The sequence below is a fragment of the Cucurbita moschata genome, unplaced genomic scaffold (assembly GCF_002738365.1).
Source record: "Cucurbita moschata cultivar Rifu unplaced genomic scaffold, Cmos_1.0 Cmo_Scf00047, whole genome shotgun sequence".
In the NCBI taxonomy this organism is placed as follows: Eukaryota; Viridiplantae; Streptophyta; class Magnoliopsida; order Cucurbitales; family Cucurbitaceae; genus Cucurbita; species Cucurbita moschata.
Window position 1 is genome coordinate 437,292 of NW_019268563.1, and position 20,937 is coordinate 458,228.

The 20,937-nt window shown below is 33.7% G+C and overlaps 2 pseudogenes; both read left to right on the forward strand.

The window, feature by feature from the left end:
- The first annotated feature begins 10,143 nt into the window (after positions 1-10,143).
- On the forward strand, positions 10,144-12,954 carry LOC111434906 (annotated as a pseudogene).
- Positions 12,955-16,656: 3,702 nt separating this feature from the next.
- LOC111434994 lies at positions 16,657-19,790 on the forward strand (annotated as a pseudogene).
- Positions 19,791-20,937: the final 1,147 nt, after the last annotated feature.

Consider the following 20,937-nt stretch of genomic DNA (forward strand, 5'->3'; position numbering starts at 1 on the left):
ACAGTAAGAGACAGAGAGGGAAGACTGTGAATATAATTGAAAATTAGGTGGAAAATGTTAAAAGGGTATTAAACACCATCGGAGAAAATAGAATATCTGTACAATTTTAATGAGTATTAAATGGGTTGTAGGAAAATAATACTATAACAAACATATATAAATATTTCAACACCTAATTCAAGCAAAGACTCTAACGTTCACATGAAGTATAACACATGGGTCAACATAAATTAGAGAAATAATTTTATAGAGTTCAAACCTGAAACTAATGTCATGGGCTCATATAGGTTGACTCGGATTTCGAAGGACGAAATCGAACTTGAATTAAAGATATATTCGTGACAACGACTTAAGCTGGCCAGGTAAGTGACCTTACTATCGGCATGGTTATTTTTTTTGATATTGACACGTGCCCTGTGGTTCTGCACGTGTCATATATATTGATATGCGTGAATTGTCTGTGGATCGATATGCTTCCTATATGTTACGTTATGTTATATAATATGTTGATTGTATGATAATAATTATGGTACGATGTGTTCTAGGAGATGTTTGAGATAGGATACGAGAAGGATGCACAAAACAAAATGTAACGATAGGAGTAAGATACGTTCACGAAACGTTAAGGTTAGGTTACATACCGGAGTGCTATGGATAGGAGAGATTGATGAAAGAATACGGTTAGGTTATGGGTAGAAAGGGATAGGTTTGTGATAGATTGATAGAACGATGGTGTTAGGATATGTTCTGGTGATGATATGACTAAGGTACGTCACGTAATGATATGCTTGTGATAGGTATAAGAACGTTAAGGCTATGGTAAGTTAGAGAACGATATGACTATGAAGTGTTTACGTTATGACTTTGTTATGATATGATCCATTGTATGCTAGATTATTGTGCTTAAGTACGAAATCATGTGAACGTGAATGTTATTTATGCTGCTTAGTTGATGTGATATGAATGCATGTGACGATGTGTGACCCTTGTACGATTATGGCTTGTTGTATGGGTATTGAAATGTAACTGAATGAATTGTATGACATGAAATACGGTAAATTGCATGATACATAACCCCGCTAGGAATATGTATGATATGTAATGAAATGAGAATGAGAATGACATGTAAACATGAAAACGTGACACGGGGTTATGTTCATTAAATGATGACTGTAGGACTAGTGGGACCTCATGCATATTGTGTGATCATGCATTTGGGGGGATACCCCTATCCCATCACGAGGGTACGGACGCGTACATCCAAAGGGCAGGACAACGATCGTTATGCTTTGCATAGTGCTGCCGTGACGGTTTTAATTCTAATGGGTCCCGGTGGGCCCCCAGAGCATGCCCACCGGCTAGGGACAGTGGCCCAGCGGTGTGCGAACTAGCTGGTGAGCCCATACTCGCACGTATGGGCTGCGTGTAGAGTATATGGTACACGTCCACAATTACCTGTTAGGATTACACCGTAGGGAAAACGAAACGAAACGAAACGAAATGAAACGAAATGAAATGAAACGAAACGAAATGAAAGATAGGTCCCATCATTTCATTGCATGTGATTGTTGCATTTAACCCCAATAGTGGGGTCACTTACTGAGTATTTCTTTAAATACTCAGGCCATGTGCTACTACATTTTTCAGGTTAAGGCAAGGCATTCCTGTACGGCTGACGACGGCATCGCAACTCGAGATCATGGCACATGCATAGGCTAGTGGTATTTATTTTCCTAGACTTAGGATAGAATAGGATGTTTTAAACTTAAACGCTTATTTATTTTATTTCGGGTCTTTTGTTGTGTCGTTTTAAAGATGTTTTCGAAACACGTAAGTTCATGGCTGTGTTTTTAAGTTAAAGGTTATGTTTTATGGAATTTAAATGAAGTCTTCCGCATTCAATGTTTATGGTATGTATACAGTAGCGACCTTAAATTAAGTGGAAAATTTCGGGTCGTTACAGGGTGGTACTTCATTAGGTAGCCACCTTTTGACTCGAACTACATCTCTAGCTCTTCCTCAATTTCAAGTATCTTTAGAGTGCTTTTCTACTCCTTAACCTTTTCTACATTGATCAAATGACCAATTCTGGCGTAAACCTTATCAATTTGTTAAGCACAAAGTATCCTTTCCGACCGTCCTCTAACACTATTTCGATGCAAAGAAGGCGACCTAATTCTTGAGGCAAGCTACCATTGGGTGGTACTTCATTAGGTAGCCACCTTTTGACTCGAACTACATCTCTAGCCCTTCCTCAATTTCAAGTATCTCTAGAGTGCTTTTCTACTTAAGTGTACCATGCCTCTTAGCACATAGTAAATACCATGGCAGTTTAAATATTGAAAGACAATCTCTATAGTCTGCAACTACACTTCTATTGCACCTGTAATCCCTTAACTTGATACATGTGAATAAGGAAGGTAATTTTCAATAACAAAAACTCATCACTATACAACTAGTGCGCTCTTAAAACCATCACAATTGGTATGCTATACTTCTGCCTTTGTGTACACTAGTTTATCATCAGAGGAAACAAGGTTTTTCGTATCTAGATAACCTTACGAATGCTCAATTCATTTGATCCTTAATCTTTGTAGGGCATCGATGAGGTCATAAAATGTAACAAAATTTTCTTAATACTCATACCAGCTCTTGAAAGCAAATTTCAGTATGCCTTCTCTCTAACCCTCATCTAAAATTAACCTAACCATACCAAAACCCTTATGATCCTATTGTATCACCAAAAATTGCCTCACGCAGCCAACTCAGGCCCCTCATCATAGAGTGATGCCCTATTATATATGTTGCTTTAGCATTGACACTCATCTGAGTTACATACATACCATTTAGCAGAAGATAAGCTTTGCATAAGTCCTATGCATTTACTTAAGCTTCCTCCTTTACTGTTTTATAGTTGATCTAGTCATATCTTATCTATTAGTGATATTCCATTATAGGCTCTTTAAGCATGTAGACCTCTCAAGTTCTTGCATGGGATTCTAAAGAACTTATTGTAAACTCTGGAAATGCTTCTCCCAGTTATACGTTTTCCCTTAGGACATAATATTTCTTCTACTAACCTTACATGTTTGCAAGCCACAACAATACTACCATAGAGGTAGTTTTTGAATCACATTGTCTAAAGGTTTTTTTTATTTTTTTTTTATTTTTATGAGCTTCCTTCAAAAGTATGCTAATCATATTTGTGTGTTGAATTGAAGTTTTTCTCTTCATAATCTCGCTATTCTCTTCCTAATCTAGCTAAACTATTTGAGGGTTCTTCCTACCAGCATTGTGTTTGGACTTTTCTTTCTCAAGGGAGATGTGGTCATATCTTGACCATTCTTCTGGTGCCCTAGACTCCAAGGTTCTTAAGTCTACACTAGTAGTGTCACATCCTTTAACTTCACGAGCATACTTTTCCTGTGAAACTGTTTCCACTTGGACAATCTTTAACTAGTAATATCCACCCCAAAACTCATAAATAGCATAACACGCACACACTCCTAGAAGTCCATAAATTTGAACTTAACTTTTGAACAGTCCAACCAAAACCTTAAAGCCATGTCCTCGATAACTCCTATCTTAAGGTTGGTGAATCTTATTTTTTAACATGCTAACGTATGTAAAACTCACTCGGAGTAATGGTTTGCTCGTGGGGTGCTTAATTCCTTTGGTGATCACTATTGCCTGTGTGAACTATACTGTTTGGGTCTATTACATGAACTGTACAGAGACTTGCTTGGACTCTAGTGTTATGGTCACAGGAAGCTTGGTTATGGGTACCTAATCGGGTACTGAGCCTTAAGGTATGTCATACCCAAATTCATGGGTTGGATATTTTGCACTCTGCTCGTCTTTTCTCTATCTTCCTATGGTAAGTCTACTATCTCATGACTCATCTTGGCCACATCACCTTACCAAAATACTATAACTCGGATCCAACACCGACCTATAAGATTAACGTTCACTCTTCAATGTCAAAGGTTACTACCATAACTACAACAAAATCTAAAACATACAGATAATTTATATAGTTTTACAACATATCATATAATACTAAAAAGGGTTATACTACATAACTTGTTGTGGGTGTCGTCGAATTTAGTCACATAGTTGTACGACTCTTTATCATAAGAAAAATCTACGAAACCTAAAACTCAACTTCTCTGCTACCAATCTATTACAACCTGAATTTCAAGGCTTTGAAACCTAGATCAAGACTAGAAAGACGAAAGAAAAAAAAAGTATAATAAATAAAATTAAAATAAGAAATGCACTAACATTAAAATCCAACTAAGACAAACAACACCAGACTAAATACAAAATTAAAATCCAATTTTATATGGGTGAGGACAACATGGTGAGTGTTAGTCTGCTCGTATAAGGTGAGGACAACATGGTGAGTGCTAACATGCTTATCATCCACGGAACGTTAGCCAGCAAACCTATCCCACAGACATTGTAGCCACCAAAGGTTAGAGGTGCTACCCCTAGTATGTGCCTACTTCATTGGCTACCCACGTGATGATTGCCCTCCCATACAATGGATCCTCCATGTAGGGTAACCGCCGACTTCTCGTGTAAGGTAACTACAAGACTTATCTACATACAAGGTAATCCAACAAACAAGCGAATCACACATCCCTAAATGGCCTCACACCTAGGTCAACAATATCGTACTAGAGTGAGAAGGGAAATGGAAGTTTTTACACTCTACTAGTTGTTATCAAACTAGAAAGAGCTATTTTATCATTCTTGGATGCTTGGAGGTTTGCTAGGTTTTTAGGTGTAACACCCACTCATGAATAGCGCGATTTACAGGAGTTACCATCGACTCCGAAAACAAACTCCGACAACCCATCATAATTTTGTAAAAGATTTCCACTAAAAATGTTCATAAACATCAAGTAGAACATTCAAAACCAGTTCTATTTAAAGCATTATTAACCAACTTAAATTTTAAACCCGAAAACATAATTACATAAACAGACATGGATTCCCAATAGTCACTAGCCCGCTGGTATCGACCTCAGTTGGCCTGCATCATCTAAATCGGGAAAGAAAAGTTAAAATAATTTTGATGAATAATTAATTATCCAGTAAGTAGCTAACTTTTCTTTCATAAGCTATAACTAATCTTTCCAGGTGTTTTTTTTAAGTTTTATTCACAATTGATACCTAGTTTCTCTTTCTAGGGCCACCTGTTCATTAATGAGGTATCTCAACTGCCTCCAGCTTAGGTTACTAACTCTCTCTATATGTTTATCTAGAATTTCGGCCTCATTGATGACACAATTGAAGAACCGTCCCAAGATGCAAATTCAATTGAATTTGAACTCTGGAATCGATGTAATAGTATGATAATATCTTGGTTAACTCATTCCGTTGAAGCAGATATCGCTAAAGGCATTATTCACGCCAAGAAAGTTCATCAAGTGTGGGTTGATCTTCACGATCAATTCTCACAAAAGAATGCTCCAACAATTTTTCAGATACAAAAGTCGATAGCAACGATGTCACAAGGAACCATGGCACTGTCAACATATTTCACCAAGCTCAAAGCACTCTGGGATGAACTGGAAGCGTACCGCACACCATTTACCTGTAATCAACGTCAAATACATATTGATCAACGCAAAGAAGACAAGGTGATACAATTGCTCATGGGGCTCAATGAGTCTTATAAAACGGTGAGATCTAACATATTGATGATGTCTTCATTACCTAATGTGAGGCAAGCCTATTCATTACTTGTACAAGAAGAGATGCAGCGTCAGGTAACTTCTGAACCTACTGAGAATTTCTCGATTGCATCAGCAGTGCAGAAGAAAACAACATATTCAAAATTCGCCAAGGACAAATCGTGTGAACACTGCAATAAAAGTGGTCATACAATCAATGAGTGTCAAATCCTTAAGTTTCACTCTAAGTTTTGTGATAAAAGGGGACATACAGAAGATCGGTGTCAACAGAAAAATAATTCTGGAAGGACAAGACAAGTCAATCAACACAATAATCGTGGATATCGATCATCTGCAAATATGGCCGATGTTTTTCAGTTGAATACAGAAGAACAATCACCTAATTCCATTCCAAATTTTTCTTCAAAGCAATTACAATAGATAGCACAAGCCTTATCTGCAATCAATCATCACCCTTCTGGTAATTCTGACAATCACATCAATGTTGCAGGTTTGTTTCCCATATTTACATTATCTATTAATCTGCGAGTTCTAATTCATGGATTCTCGATAGTGGAGCCGAATCATATAGTATTAAAATCTTCTGTTATGACTGAACCAAAGGCTGCCATCATGTCTACAATAAATTTGCCTAATGGAGAGACAACACGTGTGTCACATACTGGCAATATTTCCCTTAGCCCTGACCTTAAATTAAACAACGTTTTATGTGTGCCTTCATTCAATTTAAACCTAATGTCCATCAGCAAACTTACCAATAACTTGAAATGTTATGTCACCTTCTATTCTGATTCTTGTGTTATGCAGGACATGGTTACGGGGAAGATGATTGGCTCGGGTAAACAATTTGGAGGTCTCTATCATATTTCTTCATCTCCAATCAAATCTTTAGCTCATCAAGTATCTCAGAAATCTGATCTATGGCATTTACGTCTAGGTCATCCTTCTTTTTCTCGTTTTAAATTTCTAGCTGATCAATTGCATCTTAATAATGCGAGTTATTCTCATAATTGTAGTATTTGCCCATTAGCAAAACAAACTAGGTTGTCTTTCCCAAGAAGTTCAATAACAACTCATTCTGCCTTTGATCTGATACATTGTGATGTTTGGGGACTACATAAAATTCCTACCCATTCTGGTTTGCATTTTTTTCTCACTATTGTTGATGATTTTACTCGATGTACTTGGGTTTTTCTAATGCAACATAAGTCAGAAGTACATCATTTGTTAATGAACTTTGTTAAATTCGTTCAAACTCAATTTCATACTACTATCAAGATAGTTCGATCAGACAATGGAACTGAGTTTCTATCTTTGCAACCATTTTTTACTTCTTGTGGCATTGAATTTCAGCGCACTTGTGTTTATACTCCACAACAAAATAGAGTCGTAGAACGTAAGCATCGTCATATCCTAAATGTAGCTAGGTCTCTTCTTTTTCAGTCACAGGTTCCACTTAATTTTTGGGGAGAGTGCATTTTAACGGCTGTTTATCTTATAAATAGAACGCCATCACCATTGCTATCTAACATGTCTCCCTTTGAAGCACTCTACAAATGACCACATACATTTTATCATCTTAAAGTTTTTTGTTGTAAATGTTATGCAACTATAGTACTTCCTAAGCAAAAATTTGAACCTCGGGCAATTCCTTGTGTTTTCGTAGGATATCCTTGTGGTCATAAAGGTTACAAGTTGTATGACATGTAATCTCACAAATTCTTTATCAGCCATGATGTTAAATTTTGTGAAGATGATTTTCCTTTTTTATCAGCTTCACAAACTTTGACATTAGCTCCTTCGACTCCTGTTGTACCACTTCATGATCCATCCTACTCAAACATCCATCCTCCATCTTTTATTCCTTCACCTCATATTCCTCCTTCACCTACTACTTCGTCGTCTCCTCCACCTTCTGTTCCTTCTCCAGATTTGCCCACTAATTCTAATCCTATCCCACCTGATACATCAGCTCCACTCCAATGTTCTACTCGTACTAAACAGCCTCCAGCTTGGCATAAGGATTATGAGATGTCTTCTGGAGCCAATCATTTAACCTCTAGCTCAAGTCCCGGCACTGGCACTAGGTATCCCCTTCATCATTACCTTTCATTCTCTCGTTTTTCTCCTACTCAACGTGCTTTTCTAGCTCTTATTACATCCCAGACAGAACCTAAAACCTATGACGAGGCAGTTGGCGACCCGTTATGGCAGCAGACTATGAATGATGAAATTGCAGCTTTGGAACGTAATCATACATGGTCTCTCGTTCCTCTACCACCTGGTCATAAAGCTATTGGTTGTCATTGGGTGTACAAAATTAAATACAACTCTTATGGTTTTGTTTAACGTTATAAAGTTCGACTTGTAGCAAAGGGATATACTCAGGTTGAAGGTATCGATTACACAGAGACATTTTCTCCTACAGAGAAACTTACTACACTTCGTTGCTTACTCACTATTGTTGCTGCTCGAAAATGGTTCACCCATTAGTTGGATGTTCAAAATGCCTTTCTCCATGGTAATCTAAACGAGGAAGTCTATATGTCTTTACCACCAGGTCTTCGTCGACAGGGGGAGAATACAGTATGTCGGCTCCATAAATCTCTTTATGGATTAAAACAGGCTTCTCGCAATTGGTTCTCCATATTTTCTACAACTATACAAAATGCAGGCTACACTCAGTCCAAAGCAGATTACTCTTTGTTTACTAAGAGTAAAGGTACTTCTTTCACTGCAGTTCTAATCTATGTTGATGATATTCTGTTGACAGGCAATGATTTCAAAGAAATTCAATATCTCAAAACTAGTTTACCCCAGAAATTTCTTATCAAAGATTTAGGAAATTTGAAATATTTTCTATGCATTGAATTTTCTCGGTCTAGAAAAGGAATTTTTATGTCTCAAAGGAAGTATGCTCTAGACATCCTTCAAGACACAGGTCTTACCGGAGCACGTCCAGACAAATTTCCTATGGAGCAAAATCTGAAACTTTTTTTAATTGAAGGAGAGAAGTTGAATGATCCAAGTAAATACAGATGGTTGATTGACAGATTAATATATTTGACCGTCACTAGGCCTGACATAGCTTATTCAATTTGTATGCTTAGTCAATTTATGCATGAACCAAGAAAACCACATTGGGAGGCGGCTCTTCGAGTTCTGAGATACATCAAAGGCACTCCTGGTCAAGGACTCTTACTACCATTTGAAAACAATTTAAGATTACAAGCATATTGCGATTCTGACTGGGGTGGTTGTCGAACTTCCGACGGTCTATTTCTGGGTTCTGCATTTTCCTCGAAAATTCAATTATTTCTTGGAAGTCTAAAAAGCAGACTAATGTGTCCAGATCATCAGCAGAAGTCGAGTATCGAGCTATGGCAAATACTTGTTTAGAGTTAACTTGGTTAAGATACATTCTTCAAGACTTAAATGTTCCACCGTCCAAACCAGGATTATTATATTGTGATAATCAAGCAGCATTACATATAGCAGCCAATCTAGTTTTTCACGAACGTATGAAACACATTGAAATAGATTGTCATATAGTTCAAGAAAAATTACAAGCTGGAATCATCAAACCGTGTTATGTTTCAACTAAAATGCAATTGACAAATGTTTTTATTAAAGCTTTAGGAAGACATCAATTTGATTTTTTGAAGGACAAGTTGGGTGTGATTGACATACACTCTCCAACTTGAGGGGAGTATTAAGATGTGATACTTGGAGATATATTTTAATAATTAGTTAGAGAGTATATCTGAGATATTTTTGGAGTTGTTAGTAGTATATTTTATCTTAGATTTGATTAAATGTATATTTTATTTATTTACAAGATTTAGTTAGTTATATATAATTTTTTCTTGATTTTTAGGTATTAGTTGATAGTTTGTATCCTATTTAAACGTGGTAAACATGAATGAAGATCATACTTTCGATCCCAATTCTATTTCTATTTCTCATTCTTAACAGTTTTGACGTCGAATCTGACGGCTTAAGGCCGTGGGTTTCGTTTTCTGATTTCATAGGCGTGCTCGATAATTTTCATTCTCTCTCCACTCTCACTCTCCTCTCCGTTTTCTGAGTACGTGACAATAGTTGAAGTTGAAAAGAAAATGATATGGATGACAAACTATCCGGAAGAATTGAGCAAATAGCATGCTAGTCTTATTTTTGAAGTAAAAGTAAGACACCCATATACGATTGATCGCGTTCAGATGAGAGCCATAGAACTACGTCAAGATAGGAGCCATAGAACTAGTGTTAGAATATTTCAACTTAGTAGCCTTAAGTTAGTTCAACCTTGTTTTATTATTTTCTTCATTTTTTTAAAAATTTTGTATTATTTATTTTTCACTTTATTATCTTTTAAAAAATTTATAACTGTATGGTTTATAAAATATTTTAAATGAAAGGTTTTTGCACTTTCAAAACCATGACATGTGGCCTTTCCCGCATGATAAGGCTTATGTGGTGGAGAGTATGGAGGAGTAGTAGTGACCACGACTGTAAAATTTTATGGATCGATTGGAGATAATAGCAATACATGTTTTTCTCCTTCTAATTATTTCAAACGATGTTGCATTTCAAAATGAGAAAAATTAATGTTATAAAGCAATTGAGAGAGATATGTTTGCTCACAATAATGAGTCTTCTCCATCTTCTTCTTTCCTCCATCCCTACTCTTACCTCCTCACAAAATGTTTTTTCTCATCCTAATGTTTACGTTTCTTTTCAAATGATTAAGCGACCAACTGTCAATACAAAAGTTCATAATAATTTAATTGTTCGGCGGTCTGCAAATTACCAACCTCCTATCTAGTGCACCTTCTTATAATTAGTTCAAAATGTGAACATTAAAGGTATAAAAGAAATTGAGAGCTATGCTTGCTCACAATATGACAACTTTTGCATGTCTTTTCAAATAATTAAGGGACCCACGGTCGATGCAAAAATTTCTAGTAATTCTATTATTTGGTGGTCTGCAAGTTACCAACCTCCTATTTAGAAGCATGAGTTCGTTGAATCACTAACTAGGTGAATTCACGTTTGTCAATATAATTTTGTTGGTATATTAGGAATATGTTTTCTTAAATTATTTTTCATCTATTTACCCACCAAGAGATAAGTTAAAAAGAAGAGTGAAAATGATATTGTATAAAAGAAAAAAAATTATTATTGGCTGGAGATAGTTTGAGACAAGTGGAGCTGGCTAGGACCATCACATCACTTCAAAATAGAAATGAATCATGTCCCACAATATGAATGAAAAGTTCTAGAGTAGATTCAAAATAGAAATAAATCATATGTCCCACAACCGGAATGAAAAGTTCTAGAGTGGAACAACTTATGTGCCACCTCTCTTCATTTTAGGTTTTTAAGGCAACATGGCTATTATATCTCGAAGGTCACCCATTTATTTTTCATTATTTTTTTTTTCCTTTTTTATCTCTCTTTCTCCTAAATAATGGTTCTCGTTGATTATATGCAGAGATTGTCGAGAAGTTTAATGATGAGTTAGAAAGTTCTAATAATATTTGTGAAGAGAAAGCTGAAGGAATATTATCCTTATTTGAAGCTTCTTTTAGCAATGAAAGGTGAATGCTTTTTGGATGAAGCGAGACATTTTGCCATCCAACATCTATCAAAATACCTTAAATCGAGTGGTGATGAAATAATTTGTAGTATGGTTAGGCATGCTCTCGAACTTCTACTTCACTGGAGAATGCCAAGATTGGAGGTTAGATGGTTCATCGATTTGTATAGAAGAAAACTGGAACTAAATCCATCGATTTGTATAGAAGAAAACCGGAACTAAATCTTGTGTTGTTAGATTTGGTCAAGTTAGACTTCAATATTGTCCAATCCACACATTAAGATGACTTAAAATATGTCTCTAGGTAATAAGTTTAATTGTGAATTTAAAATAGTTTTATTTTTTTTAAATTTTGAAAAAAGTATTTTTAAAAGAAAATATAATCTAAGAAGTCTTTCCATAGAGAACTTTTATGTGATATTTATATTATTTTTTTACCTAATTCTTTTCTAAACATTGAACCTAATGGTTTATTTGGTATATACTAAGGTGGTGGAAGAGCACTGAGCTCGGACAAAAACTCGACTTTATAAGAGATAGATTGATGACAAATTTCTTTTGGCCGGTGGGAATGGGATGCGAACCTCATCTCAGATATCTTAGAAGAATGTCTACAAAAATTGCTTCATTAATAACAATAATTGACGATGTTTATGACGTGTATGGAATTTTCAATAAACTTGAACTCTTCATAGATGCTGTCGAGAGATAATTTCTACCCACTAAATTGAACCAAATTTAACAAACAAAAAAAAAAAGTTTTACAAAGACAAACCATTGAAACTTTGTGTTTCAAGTTGTCATAATTAATAAAAGAAGATTTTAGATTATATTTTGATACTTTCAGATGAGATATTGTAACAATTGATTCATTGCCTAACTACATGAAGATATGATTTATTGCTCTCCACAACACAATCAACAGTATGGCATTATATGCGGTTAAGAATTATAGAGTAAATGTCATTCAATAGTTAGGAAAATTAATAGTAAATATTTTTTCATTCGATTTAATTTTACGCTAACTGAAAAATTCTGATGTTTTTTTCTTTCACTAAGATAATTTTATGAAACCCTAACTCCTCCGACATTTAAAATGTTGCAATGGATAGATTTATCCAAAACGTTCTTGATAGAGGCAAGATGACACTGCACCAATTATAAGACAACATTCCAAGGGTATTTAGACAATTCATGAATTTCAGCATCGGGATCTCTTCTTCTCGTTCATGCTTACGTCTTTTCCACAGACTCAATAATGAAAGAGGATTTGGAATACTTGGAAGACTATCTTGATATTATTCGACATTCATCAATGATCTTTCGTCTTACCAATGACTTAGCTTCATCATACGTATTTCTAATTTCCTAACTTTCGAGCATGTGGACGAATAACACTAATAATGAAAATTTTCTAATTTACAAGATGAAAGCCGAGAGAGGTGAAGTTGCTAAGTCTCTTCAATATACATGAATGGCACAGGTGCCTCTAAACATCAAGCAGGAAGATATATCAAGGATTTGGTTATCGAGTCGTGGAAGAAATTGAATGAAATTCAAATGTTGAATTATTCACCAATCATCCGTAAAGATTTCATTGAAATTGCTTTAAAGATTATAACGGTTATGCACATTATGAAAATCTTTTGAAGTTTAATTAAATTTGAAATAATTAACAACAATTTAAATATCTGTATGCATATATTTGAAATTCTAAAAAGGAAAAAGACTTCAACCCTTTAATCATAAAATTAAACTCAATAATGTAAAACCGATGATTATTTTATATAAAACATGCTTCCAAAACAACAAAAGAATGAGAAAAATTCATGTTGAAACAAAATTCTATTTGAACGAGACCTTTGTAGCATACATCTAATAAGTAAACTTTAATTTAGAGATGTAGTTACACACACTCATGACTTAAACTAATATGATTATAGTGAAACCTAATTGTATATAAAAAACAAAATTCAAAGATAATATGAGTAAATTTAGTCTTCTTAATTGTAAGCGCGCAACCACACCCACAAATATTACTGAGAAAATTACAACATAAAGATAAAGTACAAAAGACAGATATTAGAAGGTTAAGAAGCTTAGTTGACGGATTAATTTACTTAATGCACACATGACATGACATGACATTGCATTTTCTCTTAGTGTTATTTCCCGACTCATGCAACAGCCTTCAAAAGTTCATTGTGAAGCATCAAAATGGGTCGTACTTTATAATCCCTATAATGCCTAAACTATGGAGTATGAAATTTGATATTCTATATCTTCTAATTTCAAATTATACGGGTCCATGGATAGCGATTGAGCAGGATCATTGGATGATAGACAGAGTATTTTAGCCAATGATTTCACTCTACGATCAGGAGTGACCACTTGGAGATCAAAGAAGCAAGCAACACTGGCGTAGTCAACTCCATAAGCAAAATATGTTGCAGCAGCTTCAATAGCGTGTCAAGTCATTTGGTTAAGAAAAATGTTAGTTTATTTTCCACAAAAGCAAAAAAGAGCAATAGAGATATTTTGTGATAACAAAACAACTATCTCCGTGACAAAGAACCCAACATTTCAGAGTAGAACATAACATATTGAACTTCAACATCATTATATTTGTGATCTTATTGCAAAGAAAGAATTGTTTTGAAGAACATAACACCAATGAACAACTAGCAGACATATTTACTAAAGTTTTACACACATGTATTTATTGTTCTTGATCATAAAGTTTTACACGATTTCTCTTCTTCGTTGTTTGCATAGTATTATATTTTAATTAAACGTTTTATTTTTATGACTGCAATTTCACTTTGTGAGTAAATAAGCTTGACTTGTTCAGAATGGACGTTTTATTTTTAAGACTTCAATTTTACTTTGTGGGAAAATAAGCTTGACTTGTTCAAAACGGAATATTAAACATCACATTGGAATCACGAAATATGGCAGTCATGCATTGAAAATTTTGTTAAGAATCACGAACCTCCACAATGATATGATATTATCCGCTTTGAGCACAAGCTCTCAAGATTTTACTTTTGGTTTGGCCTCATACAATTCAAGATTATGTTCCTTATAACCTCATGATCTTTCTCTTAATTAGCCATTGTAGGACTACTCTCCTCAATAATCCTTAACAATTCTCTCCTCGAACAAATAACACCACGGAGCCTCTCCTAATACCTCATTCTCTGGAGCTCTCAACAACCTCCCCTTAATCGAGGCTCAACTCCTTTTCTGGAACCCTCTTACAAAATACACTATTTGTTCGATGCTTAAGTCACCTTTGACTACACATCACAACTTCTTGTTCGACACTTGAGGATTCTATTGACATGGCTAAAAAAAAAAATCGAACATATTGTAATTACTCATATTTATTATTCGGAATCTAAAATCGGCACATGATGGCTACGATATTCTCCTACGACATGGTCACGTTACTTACTCCTCGCAAACAAGAGTGAAAACTATCCCCATAATCCAACACGAGTTCTTTCAGGATGCTTTGTTCTTACTCACATGTTTCCTAGGAAAATAGTCAAGAGGTCACCCAACATAAATAACTCAAAACAAAGCATGCTTAACTTTGAACTTCTTATGATTAAGCCACAAAAAAGACAGGGGCACATTTTTTATATAGGACCCATACATAAACAAAAAGATTCTTGTGTTCCTCATAGCCTTCCGTTTTGTTACGACAAGCAATAACAAGTGTGTGGAAGATGCAGCGGCAATTCGTTGAAGACTGTAGTGGCCACGTTTATTTCACCCACTTCGATTGTGAGAATTTTGAGCCATACTAAAATGTGGACAAGAGCAAAGGAAAGCATTAATGGACAATGTAACGCCCATTAATACAATGAATTAGACGTAGTTGACCTTGTTTGCTCTGTCAACAATATTACGATGGATGAAGTTGACATCGATGTTAGAGAAGAAGAAGATAAAGATTATGATAAAGTTAATTATGAAAGACCTGCACTCAGCTGCATTAGATGAAGCACAAATCCAACTTGAGATTAATGAGAAATAAAAAGAACGAGAATGAAAGTACTTCATTAAAGAAATTTATAAGAGAAATAATATTGGTTTCTACTAAGAATAATATTTTTAAAAAATATATATATAAAAAAAAGAAGTGTATATCTTAGAGCAACAAATGGCTTTAAGCATGCGGTAAATAGTTCTAATGAAAAATTGAAATAAAAAATTAATGGATGGTATAAATGGTACAACTAATTTAAGTTATGAAATTAAAAGGTTAACGTTAAAATTGATGCAATTTTTTTCTCCACTTAAAAAGTTGATCCAAACACCCATTTATTTCCTTTTGAAAAAGTTGACCAACACACGTTTATTTCCTTTTCTTTTGAAAAGCAATGGTTATGTATTGATGAATTCCCGGTGTACTGGGTCACACGCAGCATCACAGCTGGTTAAAATTGAATGAAATGGAGCCCTTCTTATTTAATGAAAAGGTACCCTTCAAATGACTATTATTCAACAAGAAGTTAAAGAACAAACACTTGTTTCTCTCTTTCTTTTTTGTCATATGGAAGAACTAAGATGATTAGGGATATGCTGTGTTTGGTGGGCGAGAAGTACAAAACACCCAATATTGTCTGGACTAGAAGGTAAGACTAAGGCCATGAAATGATGTTTAACAATACATCTCAAACACGATTGCATGTAATTGTATTTCCTAACTCTAGCAATGAAGTCACTTACCAAGTATTTCTTAAAATACTAAGTTACGTGCTACTTTTACTTTTTAGATAAAGGTAAGACACCTTGGCATGGGTGACAATATCACAATAATGACCATGGGACTCAAGTTAGGGTAGAAACATTCACGTTATTTATAGCTTTTAAGTTGGATCAATGCATTGTTTCAATCTCTTTTTGTTATTTAAGTTTCACTTGGTTTGTTTTTTTGTAATAATTATTTAACAAATAAGTTCATGACATTATTTAGAAATGTTTTAAAAGACTTTTAACACGTTTCTTAATAAATCATGCAATAATAGTAACTTATTATAATAGAAAAAATAAGATCGTTAGGTAAAAAATTTGATTTCTATTGTCTCCAACTCAATCTTATCACATCCTATTTGCCGTAGAAAATTTTGTTTTCGAAAGAGATGCGACCACAAGCAATGAGCTGGCTTCAAATCTCAGATATTTGGCCCAAAGGCAATTTTTTAAATCATTTACAAAAATTAATATTAGAGAATTAAGCCACGTTTGGATCATCTATATATATTAGGCTACCTCCGATAAGAATTAAATCAACCAACAAAGTCTTCATTATTTCTCTCTCCTTTTATGATGAACCCTACCATGAAACGAGTCTATTTTGATCAAAACTCTTCATTTATCTGTCTTACCGATAAAGTAAATAGTGTTACAAGAGTATCAAACCAAACCATTGTACGACGGTTTGGAAATTACAAGCCTTCTATTTGGAAGCATGAGTACATTGAATCATTAAGTAGTGAATTGAAGGTATGAATGATAGAAATCTTTAAATTAGTTGTTTTCTTTGTTTATTTACATTAAAGGTTATAAAGAGTCAGAAATTACTTGTTTGTTGTGCTCAGGGAGAGATATATGTAGAACGCTTCAATCAGCTAATGGAGGAGGTTGGTGAGCTTATGAACCAAATAATAAACGATCCTCTAAAGCAACTTGAGCTCATTGATACTTTACAACGACTTGGAATCTCATACCATTTTGAGAATGAGATTAAAAATGTGTTGAAAGGAACATACGAGAAGAACAATGAAAGTGATGATTCAGAAAAGAATAATTTGTATGCAACATCACTTAAATTCAGACTTTTAAGACAACATGGGTTCAATGTTTCACAAGGTATAGACATGTTTTTTTGTCGCTTAATTTTTTTTTGTTTGTTAGTTTGTTTTTTGTTTTTTTTTTGGTCCAAGAAAGGTATCAGCGTCTCTCAAAAATTAAGTATTATTATTATTATTATTAAATGAGAGTTAAGCTTAGTATTTAATAATCTTACGGAGACCCGAGAGATAAGTGTATAATTATTTTATTATTACTATTGTTGTTATTGTTATTATTATTATTATCATTATTATTATAAAAATACCAACACTCACCTGGTTGAAAATGAGAGTTAAGCCTAAATTTTAATAATCTTATCAATACCCATAAGAGAAGTGTAAATTTCATGGAAATGATGAGAAAATGTTAATAAATATTATTAGAAAAGTTATATATATAAATTTATAATATATATTTTTTATAATTTAAATGAATTTGATTTTATTGCTCTTTGTTTTTAAATTATTTCATAGAAGATGTTAAATCTACGAATATGTTAAAATGTCGTATGAAAGCTTAATACTCTTATCAAGTTGCATTAGACCATGCATATTTATTAATTTAACAACTTTTTATATTACAATGACAGAGGTTTTCTATAATTTTAAGGATGAGACGAAGAACTTTAGCACAGGACCCTATCACGATTTAAATGGAATGTTATCATTGTATGAAGCTTCATTCTTATGTATAGACGGTGAGAACATTTTAGAGGCAGCAAAACATTTTACAATCAAGTATTTGGAAAAATACATGAGATCGTGCAAGGATGAATATGAAGCATCCATTATTAGACATGCGTTGGAGCTTCCCTTACATTGGCGAATATCAAAATTGGATACAAGATGGTTCATTGATATCTATGAGAGAAAAGTGGATATGAATCCTATTCTTCTCCAAATTGCTAAATTAGATTTCAATCGAGTTCAATCGCTCTACTAAGAAGATCTGAAATATGTATCAAGGTATGACAGTGATATTATAAAGATATTTAGAGCATTAAAAATAATTGTTTGTGGTGAGTTTTTCTCGAAACTTTGTTTCAAGTCACCCATTTACTTGAAAGTTTTCCTTTTTTTAAAAAAAATAGGATATATATATTTTTTTTTAATAAGAAAAAAGATATTTTATATAGATAATTGGTTGTAAACTACATTAATACTTTTGCTAACTTAACATACATTCTTGTATATGCTAATTAGATGGTGGAGGAGCATTGGATTTAGCGAAAACTTGAGTTTTGCAAGAGATAGATTGATGGAAAGTTTCTTTTGGTCGGTGGGTGTTGGATTTGATCCTCAACTCTCATATTTTAGAAGAATGATTACAAAAGTTGCTGCAATCATAACGACAATAGATGACATTTATGATGTATATGGCACATTAGATGAACTCGAGCTCTTTACTGAAGCTGTAGAGAGGTTAGCAATCGATAAATATATTTTTATGTTTACTGAATGATTTAATGAAAGTAACCCTTTAGTTTATCAACTTTAATAAAAAAAACAGTTACTTCTTAAAATTTAAACAATTAAATAAAATATTATTAAAATATATAATTTCTTTTGAGGTTCAAAATGATTGGAGAATCTTATAATTTATACCGATTTTAATTGAAAAATGTATAAATATTTAACCCTCTTATACATTATAATTTTAGGTGGAATGTTGATGTACTGGACCAACTACCTTACTATATGAAAATATGTTTTCTTGGTCTCCACAATTCTATAAATGAGATGGCTTTTGATGTACTAAGAGACAAAAGTACTAATGTGATCCAATACCTTAAGAAAACGGTAAGAATTTGATTATGATGATTTTTTTTAACTTTGCAAATTGTTATGTAATTTACTTTATAACAAATTTAATTTTACAGTGGGTAGATTTGTGCAAATCTTATATGTTGGAGGCTAAGTGGTATCACACCAATTATAAACCAACATTAGAAGAGTATCTAGACAATGCATGGATCTCAATAGGAGGACCAGTTGCATTAGTTCATGCATATGTTTTCACATCTCCAATGCTCCAAGACATGGAGAGCTTGGAAGAAAATATTGATATAGTTCGATGTTCTTCCATAATTTTGCGACTTGCTGATGATTCTTGGAACATCAACGGTATGTGAACAATAAATCATGTTATCGTTATTAAAAGCAAATCTTTTATTAAAGTAATTAAAACCTATGTATATGAGTAGATAAGCATGTTCGAGTTAATGAAATTCCATATAGATTATTCCATTTAACATTTTGGAACATCTATTTACTAACATAATTTTTGGATGGACATTTTATTCAGGTTGAATTAGAGAGAGGCGATGTTCCAAAATCAATACAATGTTATATGAATGATACAGGGGCTTCAGAGAACATTGCTCGTGAACATATAAAGAGTTTGATTGATGAGACATGGAAAAAGTTAAATACAATGGAGGTCGAGAATTCAATATTTCCTCATGTGTTCATTGAGATGGCTAAAAATTTGGCTAGAATGAGTCAATGCATGTATCAATATGGAGATGGACATGGCACAGGGTGCCAAGAAGTAAAAGATGCGGTAATGTCTCTATTTATTCAACCCATTTCCATGCAACACATTTGATTATGTATGGAAGGAAGTTGATACACTTTCGTGTAAAAATACCTTTCTTTTTCATAATATACCACTGGTTCAACCTTAGCTTTTAAAATACTAGCTGTAAGTGTATTTTGTGTTCCTCCATCGTGACATTGTATACAACTTGGTTCATTAAGGTACAAAACGTAACTTGTAACGCCCCTAATTTTCATATTTAGATCAGATTCCTCGTTAAATGCACACTTTTAATAACATATGCAGAAAACTTAATGATACAATTCTAGGTTTAATTTAAAACAAGAAATAAAAATAATAATATTGTCAAAATCTAAGCCTTAACATAATTTCAGTAAAAAAGTCACCTATGAAACTACTATTTAACAATGCAGGCTAGAAACTGTTCTCATTAATCTAATTATAAAGAATTGTCCTTATTAATCTAATTCCCTCGGTCGAACAAAATGCTTTAAATTATGACAAGTCGTACTCTCATCTATAGTCAGGCCCTAAGAATTTGATCTTCAACTCAATCTGATTTTCATCTTTAGTTTTCCACTTCTTGAAGCTGAAAAATACATATGACTTGTGTTTCAAGAAATAAACTCATATCTTTCTTTTGAAATCATCAATAAAGTGACATGAAACTTAGATCAATATAGTGATGAAATAGGAGATAGTTCCCAAACATTTGTACGGACCATTCCCAACTGTTCTTTCTTTAGTTTTTTTGCAACCTTTGTGAAGCTAACTCGTTTTTGCTTTCCCATAACGCAACTCTCACAGAGACTCATATTAACTAGTTTCAAGCTTTCTAAAACTCCTTTCGCAATCAGAATCTTTATTCTTTAAACGTTTATATATTCAGGTCTATTGTACAACTCTCACAGAGACTCATATTAACTAGTTTCAAGCTTTCTAAAACTTCTTTCGCAACCAGAATCTTTATTCTTTAAACGTTTATATATCTAGGTCTATTGTACTATAAACTTGAACTTGAAGCACTCTAAAAAATAGCAACTATGTTCATACACCATGCAGTGGTACATAAGGCTCTAGATTTTGGGCCATGTGCTACCACCATAGCATTCTTAGTATCTTTTGCTGAATATTGAAAATCTTTGGGTCTTGTGCTACCACCATAGCGTTCTTAGTATCATTTGCTAAATATTGAAAATCATGGTCAAC